This window comes from Alligator sinensis, unplaced genomic scaffold (genome assembly GCF_000455745.1).
Source record: "Alligator sinensis unplaced genomic scaffold, ASM45574v1 scaffold907_1, whole genome shotgun sequence".
In the NCBI taxonomy this organism is placed as follows: domain Eukaryota; kingdom Metazoa; phylum Chordata; order Crocodylia; family Alligatoridae; genus Alligator; species Alligator sinensis.
This window is the reverse complement of record NW_005841925.1, coordinates 1,839,608-1,859,743: the sequence shown is the minus strand read 5'-3', so window position 1 is coordinate 1,859,743 and position 20,136 is coordinate 1,839,608. Positions and strand designations below refer to the sequence as shown.

At 45.9% G+C, this 20,136-nt stretch overlaps 1 protein-coding gene across 5 annotated transcripts in view; it reads left to right on the top strand.

Moving 5' to 3' along the window:
- The first annotated feature begins 200 nt into the window (after window positions 1-200).
- CUNH11orf24 (chromosome unknown C11orf24 homolog) overlaps window positions 201-20,136 on the top strand; it is a 61,395-nt gene continuing 41,459 nt past the window's right edge. For 2 of the 5 annotated variants that reach the window (XM_025198575.1, XM_025198574.1), the window contains exons 1-4: window positions 201-377; window positions 1,739-1,867; window positions 11,375-11,555; window positions 13,646-13,695. The gene's annotated coding sequence lies outside the window, so the exon portion shown is untranslated. The remainder of the gene's footprint in view (window positions 378-1,738; window positions 1,868-11,374; window positions 11,556-13,645; window positions 13,696-20,136) is intronic. The other 3 variants (XM_006019186.3, XM_025198576.1, XM_006019187.3) reach the window with 3 other exon arrangements.

Here is a 20,136-nt window from a genome sequence, read left to right as displayed (position 1 = left end):
TGGTCCTGCCCTGCCCTCCGTGCCCGGCTGTGGCGGGAGCACCCCCGGGCGGCGGGGCCGCTGTCCTGCCCCTGGGTGGTGAGCTCCGCGGCTGGGTCTGACTCGGGTCCCCTTCCACGTCCCTGCTCTTGACGCTGTGACCTCGGTCCCGTCCCGCTTTTCATTGTACTTTGTCCTAAGAAATCAGTTGCTACTCTCTCAGTGGCCTCCCTCTTGACAGGGTGTATCGTTTGTTCTTGGTGGGCAGTGGCCCGCGGTCTCTTCAAGTAGCAAAGAGGCTAGGCTCTGGGGATGTCTTCCTGCCCCTGGTCTGTTCACATCTCTGGGCAGAGTTGCTGGGCAGTATCTGATGGCTCTGCAGACTCGGTTGAGGGCCGGTGAGTGCTGCTGGGGTGTTCTGCTTGGCGTCCCCCCACTTGCGACGTTAGTTTTGAACCTTTGGCCTTCGCTCCGGTCCCTGTTTTCTTATAACGTGTCCTAAGCAATCAGTTGCCACTTTCCCAGCAGCCTCCCTTTCCAAGGGGGGCTTATAGTTCTTGCCCACAAACTTGACATAGCAAATAGGCCTGTCCCTGGTCCATTCCTGTCTCTGGATAGTTTCACAGGGCAGCGTCCACTGGCTCCTTGGACTCATTCTGGGCTGCTGGGCACTGCTGGTGTGCTCTGCTGAGTGCCCCCTGCTCCCCCTTGCACTCGCTGTGAACCTGTGACCTTCACTTCTGTCCCTGCTTTGTTCTTTTGTTGTCCCCCAAAATCAGTTGATGGGTCCCCAGTGGCCTCCCTGTTAAGAGGCTTATAGTTCTTCCTTGATGGGTGCCCATGATGTGCCCTTGATGTGCCCATGACCCCCTGGGCACATCAGAAGACCTGTCTTTCCTCAGGAGGGTCCCTGGGGACTGAGGCCATTTTCTTGCCCCTGGTCTGGGCAGTTTCACTGGGAAGTGTCCACTGGCTTCTTGGGCTCGTTCAAGGGCCAGAGAGCTCTGCTCGCTGTCTCACCTTGGCATACTCATTTTGAACCCATAACCTCATGCCTATCCCTGTTTTCTCTTTAGATGTCCCTCCCTGCCCCCCAGTCAATTGACCTGTACCCCATACCTCCCACCCAGTAACAGCAGGGGGCTAACTGTTGCTCCATGGGCATCAAGCCCACATTAACCCTATGCTTCAAATAGGCCTGTCTTGTCCAGGTCTGACCGTGGAATTGCTGACCTGTCCCTTCCGAGAGTAGCAAGTCTGCATATGCCACTTAATTTTTTTCTGTTTGATGTGGAGACTGTTGTAGGCAGAAAATTCTGAGCAGGTTCCTCTTCTTTCTTGGTAGATTCAAAAAGTGGAGGTCCATGTCAAATGCTGCACAAAGGTTGCAATTCAAGCCATTGTCGTAAAAAGCTCATCAAAGGCTAGCTGGCTTTGCAGCACCTCTCTCCTTAGATCATAACTTTTCATGTTTTTGTGGGTGTAAGAGAAAAATGCAATAGATGTAAGGAAATCAGCCAATTCAGGTGGTGGGGGAGGGAACTGATGCATCCACAACTAATTCAGGGCAAGGTCCTATTCCACCTATTAGACGTGCAGCGGACCTAGTGACTTAAATGTGATCTTCTTCCCCTTCAGGTCATGTCCCTGAACTAACATTTATGTGCTATTTTTATAACACGTCATGATCTTAGCTTTAAGATTAAGTCACAAAAAACAGCAAACAGGAGGAAGACTGTTTGTATTAATTGTTTTTCAGGGACTTGAGCAGGATGGAATAGGATCACCCTTGGAAGTACTGAAGAGGTGGAGCAGAATCTGTCTCTGAGTCTAAACTTTACTATTTTAGGCCCTATTCCTGCAAAAGTTAGGCACATCCTTGACTGCTGTGAGTATGCTTCCCTCGATGTCAGTATATGAAGTTAAGCGATCTGCAAACCTTTTAAGTTTGGGGCTGTAAGCTTCATACTCTTTAAGGAGAACACCTAGATCCGAAATGGATCAGTAATGGATACTTGACAAGCTAACTTTGGGCAATGTGGCTAACAGTTCTTCCTCTCCAAAAAATAAAGTGCTCATCATCTATATTGCATACAGTTTATTCCACCTTTTTACTAAGGGCCCCCCCTAAAAAATATAGCAGGCCAGTGTCCTTTATATAACTGATCACTTTTACCAGTGTCTTGATAGACTTGTATTTAGGAATTCTTTGTGCAAATTGGATGCATTGATCTTAATATCTAGATTACCACAGATAAAGGGGGAATGCATAATATTTTCCTTGCCTGTATATTTTTGTCATACTTCATCCAAAGTAAGGTTTCCCATTGGTTTAATTTGGCTTTTCAGGTATTAGCATGAAAATCTTATGTGGTGTTACTAAATGTTAGAAATGACTGTTTTTTATTGCATATCTGACTTTCTGCAGAGAGATGCCTTTGCTATGGTTCTAGGTGGGGAGCTGCTCTGGAGCTGAGATCTTGCGACAGTGAGACAGCGTGGTCTGGAGCTGGGACAGAGCTGTGATCTGCTACCCACACACCCTGGGCAGGGGATTGTGGTTCTACCCTGGCTCTAGACCATGCCATCACTGCCGCAAAATCCCAGCCCCAGGGCAGCTCCCTGCCCAGCTATGCACTATGCCAGCACTGCTGGGGCTTATCCCCATGGAAACCTGGGCCCTGGCTGTCACAGCACTATGGCTTCTCGGGTCTCCCTTGAAACCACACCAGTTACAGGTAGGGACTGCTGGGAAATGGAGTCAGGCCTGCAGCCAGATCCACCATTTTGCCCACCCCTGCCTTAACCTCACCATCATGCACACGCATTTTGCTTTTTAGGATTTTTTTTTTCTGCTAGCCCTATTTTAGTCTTCCAGATAAAGTACTTTAAGAACACTGCTATTGACCACATGAATCTGTGCCTGACTTTGGAAAAGGAAAGAGTCCTTCTCCTAATACCTAATAGAAGTGTTTATTGGGAGAAACAGCTCTGTTTAGAGAAGACAAGAGGGACTGCATTTAGGAACTCCTAGAATTCCCACTGATGGGCTTATTTTCCTTGGTACAGAGCACCTGTCATTCTTCTGACTTTGGTGGGATTTGTGGATGCTTAGCTATTCTGAAAATTAAGTCATAAATATACATCATTCACTCTATTTCTCTGACAAACATGCATCTCCATCCCCCCTATCTACTATAATAATCCACCACAAAGTATGCTAATATAAACATGGCATTGTAATAAGTGCATAAGAGAGAGATCACTTTTTAAAATTGATTTTCACGGTCTAGTGGATTGTTGCGCTTGTCCTGAAAGTTTGTTCATCTGATGAGAAAAGAGCATGTTAGCAAGCTAAGAAGCTTTAAGTAAATTCCAATGTAGATACCTTTTTACATCTGCTTAAAATGGACTATGCATGTAGCTTTTGCCTTTGTTTACTTGCTGCTGTAATTCTAAGCAAGGCCTTTATGCGCCTTATGCCACAGCCTTTGCCATCAACAGTGAAACCTGCTGGCACAAACTTTGGGAAACTGATGGAAGTAAGTTCGAGGATGAAATTATGGAATTCACTGCTCGTTTCAATGTAGTGGTGTTGGTGGTCCAGGGGATATGCAGAAAGCAGGACTTGTGAAGTACTGTTTTTTATTGGACCAACTCTGTAGTTGAGAGATTAGACAAGCCTTCCAGCACAATGCTACAGCTGCAGGCTGTGACCAGCGTGGAAGTCTGAAGCTGCCTGCAGCTTTAGCACACCCACCCCTGTGCCCACAGCTCCAGTGCAGAAGCTGCTGGCCATGTTTGGGTAACTGTGGACATGGCTGGCAGCTGCTGGGTCCAGACTGGGGGAAGGGCGGGGGGGGGGAAGTGTTGCGGGGCATGCTACAGCTGTGAGTGGGTTGCACAGCTGTAGCATGCCCCACATGCTTCCACTTCTTCACTGGTGGTAGCCCTGGCCCAGACAGAAGGAGAGAGTTCCTGGAACACCAAAAATAGCCCCAGCCAGCCGGCATCATGACGGTGTTGGAGCCAGAGCAACCAGGTCCATTCACTTGGCAGGCGCCCAAATGCGGGTCGGATCGAAATCAGTTGGTGGGCTGAATCCAGCCCACAGGCTGTATTTTGCCCACCCCTGCCTTACTGAACGTGTGCCTGAGACCTGTCAAAACCCCATGACAGGGAGCCCAACATCAGGTTTAGCTGATTGTCATCTGGGGCTAGAGACTGGCTCCCCCTGCATCAGCAAGTAAGGAACAATTGGGATCCAGTCCCTGTGTGTCATGCACGTGTGTCATGGCAGGACCCATGATTGTTGGGATCAAGGATTAGATCCCATCACGTCTTAAAGTAAACATGTGTCAGGCTCCAATTTTTCAGAATTTGAAATTGGGGGGGGGGGGGAAGGACTAGATTCTTTTTTTCATAACTTCCCTTCCCTCCCCAGCTCCCACCCCTATAACTCCATTCGTATTCAAATGCATGCTGATGTGGAGCAGAAGCCACATTGTTCAAGATAAACCATCAACCTTCGACATCCCTGTTGGATCCTGATGGATCTTGTATACATCTGCAGGATGCACAAAGCAACTCGGTTAACAGATCTGACCAGCTATATGTCTACATCCTGAGAAATCATTGCTGAGGCACACACCTGTGTATGTCAACATGTATTTACAAACAGAAGCTGTATGCCATGATTGCTTTCGCCTGGCTGAAGCAAATGTTCCGGATGTGACATCATATAACATCCAGTGAGAAATATTTACATAAGCATTTTCTTACAGACCTAATCTCTGCCTCATACGGTACCTGTGCAAACATTTGAAATGCATTTGCAAACACTTGAAATTCATTTGGGCTTGGGAGCATACCTCTGCTGTGCTCTTGCGTATGTCTAAATTTGAGGCCTGGTCTCATATTGGAGTCCTACATATGGATATATTCAGACACTGCTATAGTCTGCTTTTATTTACCCTCCCCTCCAGCACACACAAAGTGTTGCCTTTTTCTTTTCAAATACATTCAATATAATTTTTGATTGGTGTGCATAATTAGAACTATCAGGGGAAATAGTAAATTCAGTCCACTTGCAGGCAGATCCTCGCTTGTTATAGACTGGTCATTGCTCTACAGTAGAGTGTTTCTACCAGCTGGCACCCTACTCACTGAAGTACTTAAATTGAGATCAACCATCTTGCTAAATAAGGTGCTGTGCATCAGCTGCCTGTTATGAGGCTGGATGGTATTTATTTATGTAGTATGGAAGAAGAATTCCCTTTGCATTAATTATGAAGTGAAATTCAATGGCTTGTGTTATTGAGGAAGCCTGACTGGATTACCTTAATGGTTGCTTTTGGCTTAAAATTGAATCTATAAACCACAATAGAGGCAGGAGGAATTGAACCCCAAGGAAATTCCATGGAAGCAAAAATTGCACCATCATGCTTGAAATGAACACCAGCAAAAGAAATCTTGCAGCTCCCCGGTCATTATTTGCTGGTCCTCTTTGTACATTATAGCTTATGAGGTGTGTCGGGTTCAGTCTGTGCTTCACAGGATCTGCAGCCTCATCCTGGGGACCACCTGAGCTCTATTTACTGCCCTTTCAATAATATCCGCACAGCTGGAATTTGTAACGACATTTCTGTGACCGTTGAACTCATTGCCAATAAAGCTTACATCCTGTAAAGTAAATAATACTATAGAGGCCCTTTGCTTTGGGGTTTATGGCCTCCCGTGGAGGTAACTGGGAACCATTTTAAGTTAATTTGTCTTTCAGACCCACTGTGCCAGTGACCACCTTGTACCAAGTTTGTTGGTGCCTTGTCGTGAATCCAGATTTTCAAGGACCAGCAGAGACTAAATTACATGAATGTCACAGCTAGGAATTCTTTTATTTCTGTCATACCAACAGAATAGTTGTGTTAGACAAACTGCAGATTATAAACTATATGTGGTTTAGTCTCTGATGAGCACTCCCTTTCTTTTGTCTAATGGAGAGAGACTTGCTCAAGGTTACACTGGATGTTAGTGGCAGAGCAGGGAATGGGGACCATCTCCCTGGTTTTAGGTGAGCATCTTTACCAGCGCATCATCTTGCCTCTTACCTGGGGGTTGAGGAAGCTGCACATGCAATAGGCAGAGCTTAATAGGTCACTGAGGTTTCTGTCTAATTTTTGAGAAAGCCGTGTCAGTCCACTCGAAACCTAATCTGTGTGTGGTGTCCATTGCTTATAGTGTTTAACTGATGAGATTTTCGGAATATTTGTTATGTAGGTTAATTCCACTGAATGCCTGGGAATAGCCCATAGGCTGTTGGGTAAGAAAACTGCTCCTTAAGGATGGAACAGAAACTCCATCTTGCGTGAGACGTGTAGAATCTAGTCTTTGGTAGGTGCCTCAAAACTGTTGCAGCTTCTGCTGCAAGTTATAATAGGCTTAGGCATTGAAATGCTCTGAATTTTAATTCCGGTTCCATCACTGATTTGTTCTGCAGCCATGAACAGGTCAATTTATCACCCCATCTTTGTTTTCCAGTTGGCTAAATGGAGTTCATGTTTAACCACTTCCAAGGAGCATTCTGGAGATTTGTTTATATGTGCAAAGCAGTAGTGAGCTAGGGATGTGAAAGGTTAAATGTTTAAATTATAATTACATTTATACCATTAATGCATCACAGTTAATGTTTAAAACAGACTACATTGTGTGAATAATTGCGTGGTTTATAGGGTGCGTGAAGCTTCGGTCCCTGAGTCGATTCGGCGGAGGTTCAGCCCGATTTGGTGGTCAAACCTCCAAACCTGAATTGAATCAGAGGACCCTTTGATCTCTCCAAATCGATTTGGAGAGATTTGGAAAGATTTGGCGATTTGGACATAGACACAGCTTTAAATGTTTTTTCTACATACATCTAGGTAGCAGGGGCTCGTGAGTGCTGCAGTGCTGGGGCGCATGGAGTGTCCCACAGGAGCACAGGGGGCTCCCCAGCACTCTCAGCAGCAGACCCAGAAGTGGACCAGAAGCACTTCTGGGTCTGCTAGGGAGCGCGCTGGGGGGCCTCGCTGCACCCTTACCTCCGGCTCCGCAACTGGTGCCTCCTGGTCCACTTTTTAGGTTAGCCGCCGAGCATGTGGGGGGCCCCCTGTGCTTCTGTGGGACGCTCCATCTGCCCCAGCATCGCAGCGATCATGAGCTGCGGCTGGTACCTCAAGGTATGTAGAAAAAACATTTAAAGCTGTGTCTGTGGCCAAATAGCTGATTTAATTTTCTGAATCAGCATTGAATCTTCAGATTCAGCCAAATCGAATTGGGGACAGTGATATGAATCAATCACTGTCCCCAATTCGGGCCAAATTCGCACACCCCTGGTGGTTTACCAGCACTACTTTTCCAGATTACCCTACACCTTTGCATGCCACCTACCCCTCGCACCAGCAATTCCCGCCATGTAAACTGAAGTGCTGGGACTGAGGAGGCAGTGGAGCTGAGTCAAGCTAGCCTTCTCCCTGAAGGAAGAGAGTCAGGGAAGGGGGGGTAGGGCAGAGCACGGTGGCTGGCAGCAGGAGCACCTCTTGCTGCCTGCATGCTTCTTGCCTTGTGGCAAGCAAAGTGGGTGCTGGCTTCTCTATAGGTTAGTGTTATCAGTTAAACAGTTAACCAATATAATTAGAAGAGTTTAAACAGCTAATTTTTAAACCAATATTTGCATCCTATTTATGCTCAACCTATTTATGTAGGCTCTTTGTACATGAGGGGCGGGTGCCAACAAAGTACATGGAGTGGGTAAGGCGAGGCTGAACAACCTTACAAGGCCATTAGTGACGAGTTCTTTGAGTTTCCACACTTTCACATGTTAAGGACTTTATAGTGGATGATATTCATAGTTAATAGATATGCATCTAAAGCCTTAATTAAGTTTTCATGAAATGTTGAAATTGGAATCTTCATGTTTCTTTCCTCCCAGCAAAGTCACATAAATCACAATGGCCTGTCCAGCTCATCCCAGACTTCTCCTAAATTCCTGCTCTGTTCTAAGAGTAAATCACATGAAGTAGGAGTCAAAATCAGGCATATAGAAATCATGGGTGGATTCCTTCCATTCTTCCCCATCCCCTTGCACTGACCCTATCCACAGCTGGTTCAGGAGATGGAGGGAGGCTTAGGAACAGCTCCAGCCAGGAACTGTGCTTGCAACAGGCAGGTTCCTCCTCCCTGCCTGTTTCCCCTTGGGTTGCGGGGGGGCGGGAGCAGCCAGGGACAGCAGCAGAAGTGGTGACAGGTGGGTTCCCCCACCTTCCGCGCTTGCTTCGGGCTGGCAGAGAACACCCAGGGAGACTGGAGAGAGGAGGAAACTTCCCGCCTGCTGCTGCCACTGATCCTGGCTGTAATGGGGCAGTAAAAACTCTAGTCTCCTGTCCCCCCACTCAGCTCCCCGATCAGCCAGGGACAGTGGGAACTGAGGCTGTAGCAGGTCGGGGAAGGGTAGGATGTGCTGATGAGGAGGGAGGGGAAGAGACGGGGTGCAGAGAGCAAGAGGCTGGGAGCCAGAATTCTTACCTTTTTGAGGACTTAACCCAAAAAAAACTGCTGCTCCCTTGGTAGGGTCAGAAAGGGTGGGATATCTGTCCATGCCACCACACTCCCTTTGGATCTATCCATAATGGAAATTGAACTTATCTTTCACTGTAGTCAATATATTGACTTCAGAAACTTCTCTTTTCTTCTCTTTCTTTCCTCAGATGTTGTTTCTACTAGCTTTTAAATTTCTAGACTTCCTTGCTGTTCATTTGTGCAATATACGGTAGATTTGTTCATGGAAGCAGCATTTACTGGATGCCATCTGTGCCAGGGCGCTTAGCATGCCTGCCACTTTGTGGGGAAGAGGCTGCATGAGAAGCAGCCTGCAAGTGTGGCAGGGGCCAGTTAGAGAGCCACCTGACCAGAAGGGGACTGGGCTTGAAGCAAATAAGTCCAGATCTGAGCTGGTCAGGCTGTCTAGCCCTGAGGCTACGGAGAGAGGAGCTCCTAGGCAGCAGGGCTACAGCAGGGCTCCTGGGTAACATCTGAGCTAGGGTAAGCAACTCAGGAGGTTTGAGGAAGGAACTAAGAGGCCTGGGAACACAGAATTGTGTTCTTGGGGCCCAGAGGTAGAGAGCTTGAGCTTAAGAGAGGGAGGAAGGACGAGTGTAAGCAGGGCTAGAGAGGTCAGAGGTATGTAGCCCAGGAGGGGCAAGTGTCAGCAGGGCCAGGGAGCCCAAAAGTCTCACTGGCCCAGGAGCAGGGCCAGGGCCCAGAGATGGGGGCTAAAGGCTGAGGAGGGCCACAGCCAGAGGCCGAGGGGGCCAAGGAACCCATAGGTTAGGAGGGCCAGGGGGCCCATAGCCAGAGAGGGTTGTTAGAAACAGCCGAGAGAGAAAGAGAAAGGAATGTGTTTCGTCTGAGAGGTATGGGCATGGTGTAAGGGGTGGTTGGAGATGCGCAACGAGCCCTTAAGGCAATGAGCAGCGACATTGGTGCTTGTGTAGATATCTGACTTGGGAAGCCCTGGAGCAGTCTCCCTTTTCTGAAAGCATCATTTCATGAAGGCTTGGCAGGCAAGGAGAAGGGGAGATTGCCCAAAGAGACTGAGGTTGAAAACTGCTGAGGGAGCTCCAGGGACATCACGGCCACCCTGGAGCTGAACCATGTTACATCATCCATGACTCTATAGCTCCAAGAAGTTTGCTTTCCTGTCTATTAGGTGGTGCTGAAATGACCAGGCAAACTGCTGCTTTACCTCTTATGTAACAGATAATAGATTAATATTTGTCAGCATTTCTGGATTTGCCTCAAAAATTGGGTCATAACAGTCTTTGTCCTAGAATTTAGGATGTCTTTGGAGATAACAGACTGATCCTGTGGAGTGTATCGGTGTGTATCTAGAACTCGATCTGAACTCTCATTTGGACACTGCTTACTTTATTTCTGTTCAATCTGTTAATGCAATGTTAATGTGTGTTGTAAACAGTAAATATCTCCACTTCAGCGATGGCTGCAATTTGGGAATGGGAATGTGTGAAATGCTTTGAAACAAAAGGTATTATGTGCGTAAGATGCATGGGGTGGCACGCAGTCTATCTACCCCTTTTTTGCATCTGTAAGACACCAAGTTCCAGGTCTACAACACCGTCATCATCCCCACTGTCCTCTACAAATGTAAAACATGGGTGACCTATCATTGTCATCTCAAGAGCCTGGGGAAGTATCACCAATGATGCCTCCAGAAAATCCTCCTCCTCCAATAGGAAGATTGCTGTGCAAACACCAGCATCCTTGCTGAAGCCAATGTTACCAGTATCAAATCTGTGATCCTTGAGCACCAGCTTTGCTGGATTGTACACTGTAGATGCCCAACTCTTGACTCCCAAGTCAAGTGCTCTATCCTAGCTTATTTTTGTGGTCTGAGCTCTCGCAGTGGCCAGAGGAAATGCTACAAGGACACATTGAAGGCATACCTCAAGAAAACAGATGCTGACATCAAGAGTTAAGGGGAAGTGGCTGCTAACCAACTCAAGTAGTGCCTCAGCCTCAACCAAACAGCAGCCCACTTCCAGGTAAAGTGTCGTGTCCTTGAAGTAAGGAAGACAAATCCAAGCTTATGGCCTGCTCTCCCCTGTGAAAAGACCTGCAACTTCTGTGGACAGATCTGTGGCTCAAGGATTGGACTCAAGACCCATCAATGAACAATGGTGGAGATCATCCTTAAATCGAGGGATTGCCACCAACGGCATCCATAACACTCAAGGTTGTACCTGTGTGTAGTTTGCTCCTTTGTGACTAAATAACCTATTTTCTCAAATACCAACCAACATATACCCAAGTAAGATGCTTTTATGGGGGAAGGTAGAATGAAGAAAAAAAATGTTTTTTTTGCAGCGTTAGGGCTGCATGGAGGAGTGACATTGCTCACTCACCTTCCTTGTCTTGCTTAATGTAAAGCAGAAACCCTAGTTGCTGCTAAAGACTGGTCTCCATCGGTGGATCAATATGTTGGAAAGAATTAAAATGTCTGCAGTGCTGTGCAATAGGACAAGAGAGTCTTCTACAGTATTCTATTCCAGGCAGAAAATTAACTTCCCCAATTATGACAGTCATGCCAATTTTGGGGGCTCGATTTTGGGGGGAAAAGGTACAATTGGTATAAAAGTAAATAGGCTACATGAAATATACTTTTCATATGAGGAATCTTAAATGGAGTGTATGTTCATTGTGATAGCTGAGATGCAGAGCACAGGTTCAGCCAGGTCAGTTTGTATTGCTTACCCTTGTATTTGGTACTGCTGGTTGTTGAAGTATTAAACCATATGTGACCTTCGCTTAAATTTCTCTTATTTGGTTTTTGTTTGATTTTTGTAAGAACTCACAGACGGAAGTGGACCCAGGATTTTTCAAAGTGGGTGGAGGAGCAGCAGCCAGCTCTGCAGGGGTAGCTGTATCCCTACCCCCAGCCTCCTTTCCCTTGCCCCTGCCTCCAACCAGGACGAGCAGACCATGCCATGGGAGCAGCAGTCGGGGGCTTTTTAAAGCTCCCAAAGCAGGTAATAATCCCCTTTCCTTCCCTCCCCATTGCTTCTCCTCCCTTCCCCCCCTCCTACCTGCCACTGGCCCTGCAGTCCTGGAGCCAAGAGAAGCTTCAGAGCTGGTCCAGCAAGGATGCATAAGGACTGGGTTCAGCCCAGGTCTGTGATGACAGGTGGCTGGATTCCCCTTCCCCACATCTGCATCTGAGCAGGTGGGGAACACCCAAGGGGAACCCACCCACCTCCACCACTGCTGCCACTGTCCTGTGCAGAGCCCAGCTAGAGCAGCTCTGGAGCTCCCTTTGCCCCCAGGGCAGCAGCAGGTATGGGAGGGGAGGGGATTGAGTGGGGAAGGGGAAGTACCTTAGAGCAGCAGTTCCCAGTTTATGGTACAGGTACCACCAGTGGTACACAGACAACCTGTCAGTGGTACATGTTAACAGATTTATTATAATTACTTTATATGACAAAAATTTGCTGGTGGTACTTAAGGTTATATCATTTTAAATTGGTGGTGCACAATCTGTCAGAGTTTAGGACCTGCTGCCTTATAGCATAGGAAGAGGGGATTTTTACCTTCTTCAGGGACTTGAAGTCCCCAGCTGCTGCTCCTGCAATGTGGTCAGACAGGGGAGTGCAGCCATGCCATTGTACCCCTCTGGATCTGCTCCTACCCCTGCACACAGAACTGAAATCTTTTTGCTTCTTTCTTTCCTGGATCATTTGGGGAGAGGAAAATGAATGATTTTACTCATGTTCATGGGTTCCTTTTTGGCTTGCTAAAGGCAGTTCATTAGGAGAGTTTGTTGAACAACTTATGCTGATTGTAAATGTCTCCCTATAACCTTATGTTCCCCCCTGTCTGTCCATCTGTGCTTGGGTCAAAATTTTTGGGGCAAGGCATACCTTTTCATTATATATGTGTGCATACTGCTTAGCCCAAAGGGATCCACAGTCTCTGAAAGGCAGTGGTGTTACGTAGAGCGCCAGTGCACCCCCTGACCAACTGTGTTTGCCGCTTAGGCGATGGGCAGGGGGAGCAGGAGGGGGCAGGCGGGAGTGCCAGTGTTGCTCCCCCCCTGTACGCAAGCACTGGCCAATCATCACTTCTGGGAGTGGCGGCGGCCACTTCTGGGAGCAAGCACCGGCCAGTTGCTGCAGCCACTCCCAGAAACAGTGATTGCAGCGATCAGCCGTCGCGGGTTCGGCTGCGGGGGATTTCCCCCGGTCAGCGGGACTGGGTGCAGGGGGCAGGCACCTGACTAAGGCAGCACCAGGGCTGCAGTGGCAGCCTCCTGTTATCTGGTGCACAGGTCAGGGGGCCCGCACTCCAACTGGCTCCGCCACCCCATGCAGCTCAGCCCGCAGGAAGCGGGCAGAGCCAGAGCTCACGTGCCCTCATTTAATTTCAAAGCTGTTTGGAAGCTTTTTGTTTTGTTTCGATTTTGCTGTTTTGAGCTCGAAACGCATTGAAACAGCTTCAAAACAGAACACTCGGCAAAATTTCGCTCAGCTTTAGTTTGCACTGTTTGTGTAGCAGCAGTGGTGGGGAGATAATACTGCTCACGTGACAGGGAGACTGCCCATAGCAGAGGTCCCAGGGAACCCACGCAGCCCCGATTGAATGCAGCCTACGACATGTGCAGCAAGCAGCCCCCAGGGGCTCTAAAATTGTTCTAACAGGGTTAATGTTGGAGCAGTTTTGCTACATCTGTGTCTATCCCAGCTTGTCCACATCTAATTGTTGGAACATGTTGCTCACCTCCGATCAGCAACTCCCCTTTGAAATGTTCCCCTTTTGAAACAGCTCCAAGTCTACATGTGTCCATACCCTAAGTCTCATTGATTTCAGTAGGAGTTAAAAATGTGTTCTTTACTGAATCCTCACCTTCATCTTTTTTTTCTCTTAGTTTCCCTATATGGAAAATAAAAAGTGTGAACCTCTATCCCATCCACGTTTCAGTGAAATGCTTTGATAGTTTCACAGGAAGGGTACTATAGATGCACAAAGTAGTATTTTTTACAGATATTCTATGCTTGCAGGGATTGACTGTTTTTAGCTGTAGCTATTCTCTGTCCTGGCTTATTTGCTTTGTTTTCTACCACAGGCCCGATAATTCCTCCCGCCAGCAAGAAAGAAGTTTTGAATGCATGCCTGGTAAGTTTCCACCCTCTAAAGGATTTTTTTTTTTATTCCATCTGGATCTACTTGAAACTGATATGAAAAGTCCAAGGGGAGAGAAAAATCCAATAAAAATCAGTGGAAACTGGGCACACAAATGAATGGGGATAAAATTCATACCTATTGAAGAATGAAGTGTAAATGCTTTGTAGGAATGTTACTGAGTGTGAGCAAGTTGAAGAGAAGTCATTGAGGCTTGTGCATCAAATCCAGTAAGCCACTGGAATGAAGTCTACAACAAACACTTGAGTTGCACGCACTAAATCCCCTGACTTTTCAGCAGGCTTCACACCTTGATCTAGTTTTATTTGTAAGCAAAAATATGTTGCTGTCTTTTTTAGGAGTTTTTATGTGTATATATATATGTGTATATATAGATATAGATATATCTATATCTATATATATCTATATCACAAGGAAAGTAAAAACTTTCCCTGGAATTTCATAAATGGCCTTAATGGCCCCCTTGCTGGTAGTATGCTTTCAGATCAAAGGAAGGCTTTCTTTCAGTTCAGGCATGGAACCAAATCTTAAGTGTTTTGGTTTCAGTTCTTTTCTCTGCCACAGACTCCCTTTGTAGCCTCAGGCAAATCATCTAGTCTTCCTATCGCTCCATTCTCCTTTGTAAAATGGAGCTGCTTATACCTCTGTTTTGTAGGGCAACAGCACCCTCCATATAATTTGTGGTACCTTATAGAAATGAGGAGATAAGTAGATAAATGTAGGCTGAGGCTTGGTCTTTCCTAGCCAGTCTCCTACCCACACTGCCCAGCCCTTTTGCAAAGAGGTAAGCTCTGTAATATTGAGTGCCATTCAGTTCACAGAAGTTATGGAGGGGTGTCTGAAGTTCAAAAAGTTTGAGAGCAACTGACTTAGACTATAACTTCCATGGGCAAAGACTGTCTCTTGGTATGGGCTAGTCTATACTGCAAAGGATTTTTGGTATAGCAAGTCCCACATTAAAACATAGTTTATACCGGCAAAAAAATGTTTTGGGGTAATTAAATCGCTTCTCTGTATGATATGAGTAAAGCTATGATTTTGGCACAGTAATTTTTAGTCAGTTTTGCAACAGAGGTTTGTGTGGGGGAGAACATATGGGGGGTGAGAAGGGAGAAATACTCAAAGAATAGTTATCAAGCATGCTTGCAGTTTGCTTACAACAAGAAAATGAGTACAGAGGTAGTTAATCATGTTAGTCTAAAGCCAGGCAGAAGGTAAAGCATGCCACCTTAGGGAGGTGATTCTCATCCAGGCTGCCATGGGGTGTCAGGCAATATTAACACTTAAGTGGGCAGACACCTGGACATGATTCACAAGACAAATCCAGACATTTCAAATAGGAATCTATTGTGTCAAAGCCATTGTACCTTGTTGTGGTCATTTTGAGTTTTTTTGCAACAGAAGAATTGCTCTTATTATTTTTCCATTGTCAAAAAACAAGTGAAAGTCATAAGCTAGCATTATCTGAGGGATGCCTTGAAGCTAAAAGGTTGAGAGCCAGTGCCTTGGAGACTAGGGGTTTAGCAAGGAATGAACTTTAATAGGAAACAGCATGCTTCGTTTGACGCTATAAATGCATCCATTCATAGCATTTGTCAAAGGTTCATGCCTCTATGAACTAGGTAATCTCTAAGGTGCCACCCTGCCCTGCCTTCTGCTTAACAGCTAAATAATAACCTTACTGAGTATGTTTCCTTACTACAGTGTATTGCCTCACAGGTATTGCTGTATGGAGAGCTTATGTCTTCATTCTTTCTCATGTGCCTAGATCCTTGGTTGAACTTTGTCTCCCATGAATCTGTGTTCTTTCTGTCCTCTGATTGCGGGGCAAGGTACAGCATGAAACTCGTAGGTTCTCCAAATTAATGGGTTTGCTGTGACCAAATATTACCCTCAGATACAACCTATATCAGCAAAAGAATGCCCTTGCTAATATAAATTGCAGGGGTGTTGGAGGAGGTAGTTTTGTTGGTGTAGCTATGCTGAGTAAAAGGGGTGATTTCCCATCCCCATGTCCCTGATACTTCTAGTGGGCATAGCTATGACAGCAAGTCTTTGTGGTATACTGCAAATATTCTCTTCTGTTTTTGTGGATGTGGTCTACAGTTGGATGGCCTAATCAAGTCAGAAAAATGTGATGTGACATGAGGAAAAAATGAAAGTTTTCTTATTTACTCTACTATTAACAAGGGGTTAATATTGACAGAGTGAGAAGGGAGTATAGAGTGGGTTAGAAATGCTTTGTAAGAAGATAGAGTTCCCTGCCCTCCTCTGAAGAGGACATGTCTGCATGCTATATACATATGTACCATAACCCTTCATGGATGCTGGCCTCATTGTCAACATAAATAACACTAACATCAGTCTGAAGTTGTCTTTCAAGTTTGCATTTTTCCCTGCACAGACCTACTGTATTTCAGTTTCTAGGGTTTTGTTTTTTGGGGTGTTTTGGGGGGGTTGGGTTTTTGGGGTGTTTTTTTTTTGGGGGGGGGGGAGGTTCTTCTAAAACCATTAAGATCCTAATTTATCCTAGATGAAGCCAGCAAGATCTACTTGTCATCATGAGTGAACAGTAGTTCCTTTGGCTATTAATAGAGGGTTCTGTTACCTGAGTTTAAGGAAGTTTAACATAGGAGTCGTACCTTTCTCTGTAGGTTCCTAGAAGATGGACTTTATACATACAGATACTGAGTTTCACTTTTGTTAGAGAAAAGTCTTTCTTACTAGTGTGAACATGTTCAGAAACATCCCAGAAGGGTGTGCAATTTTCTGGTAAAGAGCAGGTTCCTTCCTCAAACATGTTTTGTAGTTCTCTCTCTTTTTACTTGTCTGATGCATGAAGTCTGCAAAATGTATTTCATCTTTTCATTGTGCTGATATGATAGCAAAGGGTTGATGGTGTATATCCTTCCTTGTACATCGCTCCATTTCAATGATGGCTGTAATACAATGGGTTATAATGTTGTCTTGGGGCTATAGAGCACCTTTCCTCTTGAAAGATCTTCCCAATTCCTTATGCAGGTGTAAATGACTTCATGTTCAATAGATAAGCAACAGATTCTGGATTAGAAGTTTGTATGGATTTGTTGGGCAAAGCTAGCCTTCTGGAACAAGCAATCTAAATGGATGTTGTGGCGTTGTCCTACATTTTTACTTTCATGGAACCCAGTTCAGTGAAGCATTCTGAACTTAAGTACATGCTCAAGTCTTGTTTTGAATTGGAGCTCTAATATGGTCATAAATGGTCGTGATGAATGCTCTGCGGTATTTACTACTTCTAGTTTGAGCATCAAAAGTGTTAATGTCATGGAGCAGTTCCCTGTTTCCTGCCTACAGTGGGTGGTATTGGGTTAACTGGTGTTTGCAAGAGATTCTTCTTTTCAGACCCTAGCGTTTCAGAGAGGTTGCTGCAATTTTCAATTCTGCTCCCCTGCAGAGCAGTAGTGACTGAACTTCTTTACAAAGAAAGCAAATTGGAAAATGTGGACATAAGCCTTTGAATTTACTGCATTTGCAGAATGTTTGTAATGCCAGCTTGGTGGGATTTTTATGTTAGGAAAATCAACATCAAAAGTCTCTGCTGAAAATTTAGCAATTACTGGGAGAGGGAGCATGTGTTTGTCTACCATTAATGTTAATGCATCAGTGGGGGACTAGGCAGGCCTGTTCCTGTATGTTTGAAATGAGTTAATGATTTGTTTGCAGATTTGAGCTAGAGTCCACACGAAGGGAAACAAGTCTTTTTTTTCTTTAACTTTTCTCTCCTCTGGGATGCAATTAGTTGATCTAAATTTTTCTTTTGATTAAAAGTATTTTGGATTGATCCAGTAGCTGCTCTGTAACAAGCTGTAGTTTTGTACATTGTTTATCTTTGACTGGTCTCTGTAATTTGAAACACGGGAGGTATGCAGCAAATGTCAATTCAGCTGTCTATACGTTTTCCAGCTGTCGTGGAACTCTTCTGGAGATGCTTTGAGACATTTTAGGTCACAGCTTTGTGACATGATTAATCAGTTCTTTAAGTACCTTGCAAGGAGCTTCAATGAAAGAGAAGGAAATAAAGATCCAATGTGTTTTTCTCCCAAATGCAAACAAGGAGGAGGAAACCTCTTGCAGTCCTTCAAAAAAATGATCCCCAGTTCATATTTTTGTGGGACTTTCTTTTAGGTTAGTTAACAACTGATAATGACCACTTAAAAGACTCCAGAAGGAGCCAATATACAGACTCAGAAGAAAGGAAACAGAGAATTGGAAAGCATTTCCATTTTTTAGCATTTTGAGCTAAAAAAATCTTGTTTGAAATGGGCACAAGTTGATGACCTTTATATATGAGAGCTCTTGATGCATTGCATGCACCTAGAGCTCGCCTTAAGGAAAATGGCATCCTGGGCAAACTTGTATTTTGGCATATTCCCCCCCCCCGTCAGTAGTGCTGTTGCAAGCAGGGGCATAGGGTGCAGTTTGGCGGGGGGCAGAATGGCATGGTGCACCAGGTGGGCGGGCGGGCAGGCAGGCAAGCATTGCTGCTGCTGTGTGGGAGAAAGGCAGGGGGACTGGAGCAGGTGCCACCCCGTCTGCACCTGCCTGGCTCGGTTCCTCCTGAGCAGAGGTGTGGAGCAAGCTGGGCTGGACACTGCTCCTGCCTGGGGCAAGGATGGGGGTTGAGGAAGACTGCTGTGAGCATATTGGGGGGGGTGGGGGGGTGCCCCCTGACCATGGCGTCCTGCAAAGTCGCCACATCGCCCACTCCTGAGGCCGGCAAGAGACATGATGCTTTTCATTTTTTATACACATTTCTAAGTGTCCATCATTATGTTACAATCCATTGTATAGGCAGTTTGGTCACAGTGCTCTCCTGACCATGGGCAGAAGGGCTTATCCTGGCCAGAAATGAGCTCTCCCTTCCTGTGATCTGAGAGGAGGCAAGCTGTTTTGTGCTCTGGCATTTAATGTGGTAGCTCATGAATCCTTTCTCTGGGATGAGATGGTATCTACAGCCACAAACTAAAGGAAAGATGCACTTTCAATGTAAGAGGTCTCATGTAGCTAGGGGAGGCTTGTTGAACAGAGCCACTTAACCTGTAGCAGGTACTCATTTAAGGTAGTGATCCTACATAAAACAGAATAAATGTAATTCCTGCCCCCTCCTTGTCTTTTAAACCTGCCTGTCGATTTTTTTTTGGCGGGGGAGGGGGGGGGGTTGTTACTTGGTCCTCCTTTGTATCTCAACACCTCCTGATCTGGAATGTTGATCCTCAGGTGCCACTGGGAGGTAAAGAATTGCCTTCAAACCCCACTGGACAGAAGGAGAGCTGAGGTCACATGGGGAGCTTGGTGGAGCAGAAAATCAATCTTGTGTCATCCCTTCACCAAGTCCCACATTTTTGCCTTAGAGCTGGTTCCATGCTGCTGCTTCTCCTTTTCCTGCCCCTCTCATTCTGCTGGAAGCAGCATTTTGAAGAGGCAGGGGGCTGTGCAGGAAAGGAAAGGGTCCTTTCCTGGCAAGGGCATTACACATCTGAAAAAGCCATTCAGACTACATGGTACAGTCATGGTCCTAAGCCCTGCTTTTGTCTCTGGTAAGGATCCTAGAGTGATGTGTCTGTGTGCAGATCCTAGAAAGGCAGTTTTTCCTTCCTATATGTGTTTCTTCTACAGAGGCAGCACAGAGGACTTACTAGGCCTGTGCTTCAGTACTTCACTTGCTGCTTGTATCTGTGGAATCCTGGAAGGTGAACATGAATGCTGTACAGGCAGCTGTGCACAGAAATCGGGGTGCACAGCATACTTGAACCTGGGGTACAAGCTCTTCTCACTATGCAGACATGGTAGGAGTCATTCAGTTGCACCTTAGCACCCTGTTATGTTTAAAGCAGCATGTGCAGCCTTTCTGACAACTGGTCAGAAACCCCTAGCCCTGACCAAGCATTGTTTAATTTTAAATTTGTGTGAAATTAAATTGCCAGGGAAAGGAGGTGATAAAGAAGTGTGAACACACTGTATAAAAAAAGCAAAAACCTCCCAGCAGTCTCATATGGTCATTAGGTCAGCATTGCCTCCCACAGCTTATGCAAGCTGGATGCGAACATTAAAAGCGCTTTATTGCCATGGCTTAACAAAAGTGCATGGCTTTACAGCATTTTAAATACGGGTACAGCACTTCAGATTAACCCTTCTTAAATGAGGCATTAAGTTTGAAGCACTATTTTTTACAGCAGTTTAGCAACCTGCTGTGCTTTAAGTAATTTGGGTGTGCTGGTCAAATATCTGGCAATTCTGCCAGTAGCACGTGGGCTTTGGGATCTTAGTTTGGCACCACCAGAGGTAGCCTGGGAGCCCTAGCCAAGCCTGCAAAAGCTGGTAACCCATCCTGCTCCTGCCAGTCGACTGAGACAGCAGCGACTGGGCCATACA